Source organism: Danio rerio, chromosome 3 (assembly GCF_052040795.2).
Source record: "Danio rerio strain M-AB ecotype USA chromosome 3, GRCz13ab, whole genome shotgun sequence".
Lineage (NCBI taxonomy): Eukaryota > Metazoa > Chordata > Actinopteri > Cypriniformes > Danionidae > Danio > Danio rerio.
This window is the reverse complement of record NC_141023.1, coordinates 38,425,086-38,434,105: the sequence shown is the minus strand read 5'-3', so window position 1 is coordinate 38,434,105 and position 9,020 is coordinate 38,425,086. Positions and strand designations below refer to the sequence as shown.

The 9,020-nt window shown below is 36.1% G+C and overlaps 1 long non-coding RNA gene across 1 annotated transcript; it reads left to right on the top strand.

The window, feature by feature from the left end:
* The first annotated feature begins 5,266 nt into the window (after positions 1 to 5,266).
* LOC147845810 (uncharacterized) lies at positions 5,267 to 8,440 on the top strand. The gene is made up of 4 exons (XR_015481083.2): positions 5,267 to 6,643; positions 6,768 to 6,838; positions 8,053 to 8,237; positions 8,401 to 8,440. It is a non-coding gene; the product is annotated as an uncharacterized LOC147845810 (long non-coding RNA).
* Positions 8,441 to 9,020: the final 580 nt, after the last annotated feature.

The window sequence follows — 9,020 nt, the reverse complement described above, 5'->3', positions numbered from 1 at the left end:
TAGAAAACAAGATGGCAACAAATAAGCTTGGTTCAGCCTGGGATAGTTTGAAAACCATAACAGGCCTCCATAATCTAAAGTAACTTAGATTAATTTAGCGGGCTATAGCACTGATTTCGAGGTAGCCAATGCTCTTAACCAATTTTATAATCGTTTCAATCATTTAGATTTTACTAGTGAAATTGAGGAATTAAATAGTAAACTTACAGGTGGACAGCATTTTATCATACAAACAGATGTGCATAAGGCCTTCCTCTCAGTAAGAGTGAACAAGAGCAGTGGACCAGATAATATTTGTGGTCGCACACTTAAAATTTGTGCAAGGGAATTAAGTCCAATTTTTGAATACATTTTTAATAGATCGTTACTAGAACAACAGGTACTTAAGGTTTGGAAGGATGCTGTGGTAGTCCCTGTATCCAAATCTAACTCACCCCAAACTTTTAATGAATTCAGACCCATAGCCTTAACATCAATTGTGATGAAAATTTTTGAAAAGTTTGTGAGGTCTGAAATACTGAGAAGAACAGAGTACGCACTTGATCCCATGCAGTTTGCCAATAGGCGTCATTAGGTCCAACCCTGCTCCAACACACTTCAAACAAGCCTGAAGGACTCAATTAGTTTGATCAGGTGTGTTTAATTAGGGTTGGAACTAAACTGTACAGGGCTGCGGCCCTTTAGGAATTCAGTTTGATGTTCCCGCTATAAATTATAAATAACATTATTTTCTATCCATATTTGGTGGGTCTAAGGTGAGGGTCTAAAAAATGTATTTTACAAAATTATTGCATCTGCGCAAATGTGTCCCCTACCATCAAATATGGACCAGTCCAGCAGTCAAATCAGTAAAGATTTAGTTTTAAAAACGAAATAGTTTATTTAGTATGTTTAGTTCAGAATTCATCTAAAAGAAAACAAGTCGATTCAAATGTTTATCAAGGGGCTTAACATGTTGTTATTATTATTTTGCATAAGATAAAATGTAGAAAATGAGATTGAATGATATAAGAAAAAACAGCAAATAAAGTAACAATTTTAAGTAGAAAAGGTGCATTTTAGATCTTTTGAGGCCCCTGGCTGGAATTGCTTTGGGCCCCAAAATCATTAAATCCACCTCTCTACACATCTCTGGGAAGAGGAGGTTAACAATATAGCCTTTATCCTGCGCTATTTTGTGGTTTGGAGAGGCCTATCTCAACGATTTACACACTCAGGCTTGTACACAGACCACATGGCAAGCATTTTTATTCAGTTTCCGATACTGTATATTACCTCCTTTATTGTCATTCCCATTCACAAACACGCATGCACACAAATCATGCCGTGGAGAACACATACCACATGTGCAGGTACACGATAACAAACTGAGCTTTATTCACTTACACACATCAACTCAAGCAGCAGATAGAGATTATGTAATCCAATTTCACATGTCAGCAGTTTCTTCATGAGCATTCATACCTCTCGGCCTCTCCTGTCACGAGAGGCTGTCCAGGTCAGCGCTGATGAAGATCTATTACACAACAGAGATACACAACATGGCTTCTCAATTAGTTAGACACTGATTCCCTGCAGCACTGAGCAACATGAAAAGCCATGAACTGTCCCTACCCTCACAGAATGATTAAACGCTAACCATCAACCTTCTCATCAAAGCAACTAATTGTGCTGCATTGGTTCGATGCTAATCACATTCAGAGGTGGGAATGTGCGTCTACAGGGCCGCATTACAGTAAAGTTCCTCTCTGCTGCACTGTATCGGACTCATTTAATAGGCGTGTAGACAGTTGTATATCGCCAGTCGGCTTCATTAAATCTGTCGCGTTCACGAGCAGCTGTTGCCTCTGGAGAGATGGTAATTGTGTGTTGTCTTTGTGTGTTTAGCATTTGCTTTAGTAGACAAGGAAGTCGATTTTAAAGATTTTACATTTACTTGTATTATTTCCGACACGCATTTTGTTATTTTCCGAGAACACAAACTAGAGAAATTGGTTCTTTTTTGCAACAGTTTAAAGTCACCACATCTGTCAAGCTCTGAAACCGACAACAAAAAAGTAACAGGGGTTGTTTTGACTTGCTTCTATAGTCCTCATTTGAATAAAAGTGTTTGTGAAATGAATGTAAATAATCATTTAGTTGTATAGTTGTTTGAGTTCAGATGTTTCTATTAAATGTTTTACCTTGTATGCTCTTATCTCCTATTGTGCACAAAGACAAACAGCTTTTAACAAAAATTTATTCTAAACTCATTCATTCATTTTCTTGTCAGCTTAGTCCCTTTATTAATCCGGGGTCGCCACAGCAGAATGAACCGCCAACTTATTCAGCAAGATTTTATGCAGCAGATGCCCTTCCGGCCGCAACCCATCTCTGGGAAACATCCACACACAAACACACTATACACTACGGACAATTTAGCCTCCCCAATTCACCTGTACCGCATGTCTTTGGACTGTGGGGGAAACTGGAGCACCCGGAGGAAACCCACGCGAAGGCAGGGAGAAATTGCAAACTCCACACAGAAACGCCAACTGAGCCGAGGATCGAACCAGCGAGCTGTGAGGTGACAGCACTACCTACTGTGCCACTGCCTCACCCTTTATTCTAAACTCTACATTTTTATTTTTTTTGGTCATTGTTTGCTGCCGTTATTTGGTTGAGCAGGATATATATAAAAAAAAAAAACGATTTTCTGGTCTAAAAAGGAAAAAAAAGAGTACAAAAACAAAAAATGTGAAGTAACGGAATAAAAGCATGAACTATTTTTGCCCTAATTAAAATTTCGGCAGAACCATATAATTTGACCATAATTACTCCAATCAGAATTTGTTTTAAAGGGCACCTATGATGAAAATCATATTTTGTAAGCTGTTTGGACAGAATTGTGTGTAGGTATAGTGTGTCCACAGTCATAATGGGGTGATAGAAACACAAAAACTCTATTTTTTAAAATTTCCAGATGGTAAAACAGGATCCAAATTTCTCACCATTTTGAGGCCGACCACAACGTGATGTATTTCCCGTATACATCTGTTTGCTCCTGATTGTGACCGTTGCTTGCCTGACCATTCTCTGCATAATAAACCCTGCATTTGGATCCGCACTTCCCTTGTCAGCGTTCACTTCACATTAAAATTTGATTCAGGTATTCATTTTCTTTTCGGCTTAGTCCCTTTATTAATCTGGGGTCACCACAGTGGAATCAACCACCAACTTATTCAGCATATGTTTTACGCAGCAGATGCCCTTCCAGCTGCAACCCAACACTGTGAAAAGAATTTACTGTTTGTTATTAAAGTTATGTGCATTAACAGAGAATAAAACCATTGAGGGGTGGGGTCGCGGGCACTTGGTAATGTCTCTGGGGGGCCCCTAAATGTGTGGCCCCTTAGAATCCTCCTAACTAATTGTACTCATTGTATGAGTTAGCCACTAAACTGACAAATCGTAAAATAGTTACGTTTTCTGGAGCGATCAGGCTGAATCTATTTTATACTGTGCTTCAGAGTACATGTAACTAGAAATACAGTATGGTTAAAAGCTGCTCTTTTACACCTGTTAGGATAACTTCAAACTGGACTAAACATGTAGTGACTTTAAAAGGTATTAAATAATTTAGTGTATAATAATGTAAACGTAGAGTGTTCTTAATTTTTCATCCCCACCATATATAAAATTCAATATTTCTGTTAAACTTATTGTCAAGAAGTGTGTTTGATTATGATTCTTCATTCACAGAAGGCCATGTGATGTTCATGCAATAGTGCTGTACAAGTAGGTAGTATTGACGTATCCTGGTTGTTTCTGTAACTGAGAGGATGTTTCTGTATTTGTATGTCCTCAGTATTTGTTTTTATAGCTGGAGACATGCTGAGAGACTACGCGTAATGATTGCAGGTCCCTGTGGTGAGTGGTCTATCCTGCCAGTGTGTGATAAGTAAGCCAGATCCCCAGATGCACACTCACTCTTTCTGCTCTCGCTCTCTCTGAGGAGATCTACCACTTCATGCATGCTCTCTTGATGCTGGCTAGCTTAAACAGGCCTGAAACAAAACCCAGGGGACACACACAAACACACTTTCAGGCTGTTTTTGCTCTACCTTGCTTTGTATTTGTGAGCATTTGTTGTGTTTCTTGATGCTAGACTTCAAATACCTGTGCAGCTATTTGAAGGTGCAAGAAGTGTCATGTGGTATTGGAATCTTTGCTTGACAGGATTCTATTAAGACTGAATTAAGCCAGATGAGGTGACATAATGCTATCAGAATGACCCCTCAGTGGGTCTACCAAAATGAACACACCATCATGTCCTGAGGGATTGTGATTCCCAAAGTGCTCAGGGATCATATGGAAAGCCAGATGGTGCAAAATACAGACATCAAATAAAATGTTCAGTGAATAATAACCAACATTGACTTTGTGTGTGAAGACAGTAAGCTAAGCTAAGGGGTGGAAAATCTGTAGAACGGGTTTATTGCACTTTGTTGACATCTATTATTTTTTTATAAAGTTGCAAAATCCTAAAAGTAACAAAAAAGGGTCCCATTTTATATCAGGGGCCCTGAACTAGAATAAAATTAGATACCTACAAGATTATATACAGTATTTTATTGTTATATATAAATTTACTGCTAATGGGATTGGGATGCCATCCCAGATAGCAGGCAGTAATCGGCCCGAGCTCGGCTGCCCTCCGGCGCCTCCGGCTCCGACTCGGCATCGGCGAGTGTTATCCGGGCCGAGTGCGGCCCGCAGCTCGCTCGCGCACATGCGGTTGTGATGCGGCTGTAAAGCACTGGCCCGATTCCGATCAACCATATCCGGCCCGAGTCTGTCTGTAGAGTCCTGGCCGCCTCTGGCAAGGACTCGGCTGATGGCAACCGATTAAGTTCTTATTTTATCTAGTAATCTGTTAGCTCCACGTTTAATGCTAATTTGAGAAAATATTAATGGTACGATAGCAAAAAAAAAAAGAATATTTAGTGTGGATGGTCGCTATGTTTAGACGCAAACAAAACATTATTATTTATAAATAGATTATACATGGCATCTAGAGAAAAACTATGTAAAATTCGCTTATTTTTGAGATAGCACGCTCCTGTGCTGACAGTTTTTTTTTTTTTAAAGCAGAAGTTGGTTTCATAATAAACACATGCGTTACTAAACTCCTGATCCAACCTCCATCCAGACGGTGGCGGTAATGCTCCAAAAAGCTGGTTGTCAACCACCATGGCACGAAGATCACAAGAAGAAAAAGTTTTTCAAAGATTCACGTGGATTCCGGTCAGAAAGGTAAGCTTTTTACTGCTTGTGTACTGTATAATTAGCGAATTTAGAGCTTAAAACATTTCCACGGTGTTTGGTTGTAACAGCGTTTAGTAATTTAAAACAGTTTGATACGAAATGTAACTTGCTTTAAGAAACACGACTGGAGCTAATGTATGCTAACGCTAACAGTTACAAACACGTCTGAAAGTTCCTGTCCCTAACACAATGTTAGATTGTAACGTGTGTAGTAACTGAAAACTATTTTAATTATTTTAAAGAAACATGAAACGAATTTGTGTGTATTCTAACTTTGCGTTAAAGAAAGTTTCTGTAGACGAATCCATTAACTAACATGGCAAAACGTGTTTTTTTCCTGATTTAACATTATAAAGTACCGTGGATGTTGAAAAAATCATTGTACAGGCGTATACTTATCCAACAGTATTAATTCTGTGATTATGTGTAAATAAAAACTAATCGTTTTGGATTAATAAAATATTATTGTTTATCTTGTTTATGCAGTTAGTCACAAAAAATGATCGAAATTCGACTGTTTACTATTCTCTTTAAATTATCCAAGAGAAATATATTACTATGCACTTTAATTCATATGTGTTAGCCTATGTGAATCAATTATATCTTTTGTTCAAGCTGTAATGATCAGTTAATGTAAAACTGAACGTCTTAAAGCAGATTTTGATGTTGTTGTTTTTTTTGTTTTTTATGTTATTGACAGTGATAAATTCTGATTTAAATGAATGGGTAACAATATTTGTTGGTTAAGTCTTATTGGTCTTGTTTAACAAAGGTTAGTGAGATCATTTTGCAGCACATCACGACCAAAGAAGTCAATGGCACACTCTTTTGAACGTGAATAGGCATGTTATAGTTGTGTGCTAAAAGTCCATAAGCTGTAAACTGCTGATACATTTTCAACATTGATTGAGCTTTTCAGACATTACATTACTAATTGCTTCACAAACAGCTGAAATGGTTTATTGTTATTGGCTATCATCATCAAACATTTTTCACAAAGGTAGGTTAATCTTCATGGGTACAGAAAAATGCATGTGCTTGACCATCTTACAAATCTATGTCTCTGATTCATAAGGCTGTCGCTCTGCATGAATCTCCGAATAAATCTTGTGCAACCTTCTGTGTACTGATTATTTACACTATAGGTATTATATGCATTAATTAACTTTGATAGTATTTCAGGATTTGAACTTTTCTTTACGGGAGGTTAACAACAATGTGATATTTCATTATAGATGCATATGAGGAAGCTCAAACATCCACACGCAACTGTGATTTCTGACTGGTAGACAGATGAGGATGATGATCGCCTGTCATACATCTAAAGACAGAACAGGTTTGTTTGCAATTATTTTAAACGCATACTGTCAACATTATGTCATTGATCTATTACAACCTGTGAGTTTTGCCCTGGCACTATACTAAAGTGATGTTTTGTTTTGTAAATGTATCTGATTAAGGGACAGTATAGACACATCTATACCGTGATGAAGAAAAATTACTTGGAACAAAGAGGCTGGATAAAAGGCAGGTATGAAGATTTCAGAAATCAAGGCAGCACCACAAGTACCATCACCATCAATGACTATGGCAGAAATCTTAAGACCACCATCAAGATGCACAGATACTGTACATTCCAGTACACCAGGCGTGTCCAAACTACGGCCCGCGAGGCTTTTCTATAAATATCAATAGAATCTGGCCCGCTATACAAAAATGAACGTAATTCAATAAATAACCACCGGGTGTCGCTATTACATGCATTCAATTAAGCAGCAGTTCTTGTTATGATCTATATATCTATATATCTATCTGTCTATCTGTCTGTCTGTCTGTCTGTCTGTCTGTCTGTCTGTCTGTCTGTCTATCTATCTACACACAGTTGAAGTCTAAATTGTTAGCCCCTCATTGATTTATTTCTTCTTTTTTAAATATTTCCCAAATGATGTTTAACAGAGCAAGAACATTTTTACAGTATGTCTGATAATATTTTTTCTTTTGGAGAAAGACTTATGTTTTATTTCGGCTAGAAAAAAAGCGGTTTAAATTTTTTTATGAACCATTTTAAGGTCAAAATTATTAGCCCCTTAAGTCTTCAGAACAAACCATTGTTATAAAATAACTTGCCTAATTACCTTAACTTGACTAGTTAACTTGATTAACCTAGTTAAGCCTTTAAATGTCACTTTAAGCTGTATAGAAGTGTCTTAAAAATATCTAGTCAAATATTATTTACTGTCATCATGGCAAAGATAAAATAAATCAGTTATTAGAAATGAGTTACTAAAACTATTATGTTTAGACATGTGTGGGAAAAAATGTTTAACTCTCCGTTAAACAGAAATTGGGGAAAAAATAAACGGTGGCTAATAATTTAGGGGGGCTAACAATTCTGACTTCAACTGTATATATATATATACACACTCACACACACGTGTCTGTGTGATGTATGTAAAATTTGGCCCGCGACAACGTTTGTTTTTTTGCATCTGGCCCTCGGTACACCTATGAACATTTACAGTCTTTGTTCTAGTGCAGTTTGAGATCAAGACAGAACTTATTGCATCTCGTGATGTCTTTGTAAGAATTGAAGACATCACTAAATTTGTTAAGGTTTAATGCAGCTAGAAAGTAAAGATCAACTAGAGAATATCAGCAGTGTCTAACCCACTGTTGTATTTACAGAGGTTGTATGAGAATAAGCTACAGGTTGATTTATACTAATCTGTTATTTTTCTTTTTTAGCACGACTGACTGAAGTTTTAAAATCATGCAACGTCATAAAGCAGCAGCTGGGCCTGATTCTCACAAAACCAAAACAGACGTGATGAAATTCCAGATGTAAACACATTTGACCTTCCTTTGGCCAATTTGATTTGGAAAAGCTTGAAAATCAACTAAAGGAGCAGCCTGAACAAATGAAGAAACTGGTAAGTTCAAGCTCTTGCTAATTTCAAAGTGTTTTAAGTTTATTTGTTTTTTTATTGTTTTTTTTTTGCTTCGTAGGTAACCTACTTTTTTCCTAATTTTTTCTTTTTTTTTTTACATTAGTACTTGTTCACTACTAATTATCTGTTTATCTTTTAATCACAGATGGAGTGAAGACAAATGTCCATAACACGCCACTGATAAAGAAGTGGAAAAATGCATTACAAGGTAGCTACAACTTGCCCCTGACAGGGATGGAGGAAGAAAGAAGAGAAAGCTAATGTGTCAAATGTCTACATCACTATTTTGTTTTATTTTTTAAACAACATTTTAAGTTTATTAGGATGTTCCCTGATACTTGAACAATTTGTTTCTTTCATTTGCATTTATATATATATATATATATATATATATATATATATATATATATATATATATATATATATATATATATATATATATATATATATATATATATATATATATATGTATGTATATATATATATATATAGGTATATGTATATATATATATATATGTGTGTGTGTGTGTGTATATATGTATGGTATGTATGTATGTGTGTGCGCCAAATTCTGAAGAAACATCTTGATACATTTTTAATAAACGTAATACAAATAAAATTATAAATATAAAATTGCACAAGACGTGTATATATATGAAATGTATTATCATCTCACTCATGTCTTGCTGTTTGTGCAATTGATTTTGTTCAAGTTTATTTAAAAAAAAAGTTTGACTTTATACTTATGCAATTATATTTATATAT